The sequence below is a fragment of the Leishmania braziliensis genome, chromosome 30 (genome assembly GCF_000002845.2).
Source record: "Leishmania braziliensis MHOM/BR/75/M2904 complete genome, chromosome 30".
Lineage (NCBI taxonomy): Eukaryota > Euglenozoa > Kinetoplastea > Trypanosomatida > Trypanosomatidae > Leishmania > Leishmania braziliensis.
In genome coordinates, this window is record NC_009322.2 from 892,256 (window position 1) to 893,688 (window position 1,433).

Below are 1,433 nucleotides of genomic sequence, written 5' to 3' on the forward strand. Positions count from 1 at the left end.
AAAAAGAGAAGTTCAGATACCGAGGCGCGATGAGGAGAATGCTGGAGGCCGCCGCAGCGGAAGAAAACAAAAAAAAACATTCAAATCTGCAGTGCGCAGAACAGAAAAAAAAGGGAAGAGGGCACACATGAGGAAGGAGAGGAAATCACTGTTTGCAAGGGCGGATATGTTCCTAGTGACATGAAGGATCGAGCAGAGTGGGGTGGTCCTGAGAAGAGGTGGCGTCAAATGCAAGCTCTAGCTGAACGCATCAACTCACCGACTCATACTTCTCTGCTAGGAAGTGCAGGCACAACTCCTTGACTTTCTATCAGTTCCGTCCACTATCATGCACTTAACCAGCCCCTCTGTGTTCCTCTCTGAAGATAGATGAGGGGTAGCCGCAGAGGCTGGCAAGGAGAGAGAGGGGAAAGGAATACAGCAATGTTTGTGTTGGCGACACACTCATTCATCTCCCCTTCGACCGATTCTCTCGCTTTCCAAATCTTTTTTTTTTTGGGTAAGGAGTAACGCCGTCCGAATGGTGGCCTGCCGGTTCTTGTTTTGATGTTATCCAAGTACGCCTTAACGCATTCATTTGACTGTAGTACGAAAGGGTCACTAATAAAGGAGAGGAGGAGGAAGTGAGGTGAAAAGAGAGAAGGAGAACCGAACACAAACAAAAAAAAGGAGGGCGAAACGAAACAGAACAACAACAACAAGACAAGTAAAAAAGAAACAAACAAACAAACAAAGGGGGGGGGATGAAAAACAGCGTTGGCCAACGCGTTTCGAACTCACCCGCACACACAAAGAGACAGCGGCACGCGCAGCACTTTTTTCTTGCACCACCACGTAGAGAGACTTTTTCACGAAACGAGGAAATAAAAAAAACATGAGAGAACGAACAGATCGACACACAACGACTCAGCAGCGCTTTTATCTTCGTTACGCCTCTGTCCGCCTTCGATACTCGCGGTGGTGCTCAAGGGGGTATTCCGCGAACTATTTCGCCTCCGTTGCCACGTAAACAACAGAAGACGCCATCACGTGCCAAATGTGTTCGCGGTAGGAGTGGGGGGGGGGGGGAATAGACAGTCAATGTTCCTTATTGCTGCCCTCCTTTGCTTCCTTCTAGTCCACAAAGCAGTCACGAGGTCGCACTGATACAGCATTGGCTTTCCTGGATTGCCCTTGACACTTTCCAGTACCCCCTCATGGCCTATACACACACACCCACACACACACACACCCACACACACACACGCGCACACACCACAGGATGCAGCCGCTCTCCCTTGACTGTCAAGCAGGTGCAGCGCGCAGGACGTTGGTCGAACGAGAGTTTTAATCTCTATTCGCGCTTCGCTGTTTCTTTCTTTTGCTCTTGTGGAGCTACCAAATCTGTGGTGATGGAGGGAGGAGATCAAAAAGACGCACACAAACATGCAGGA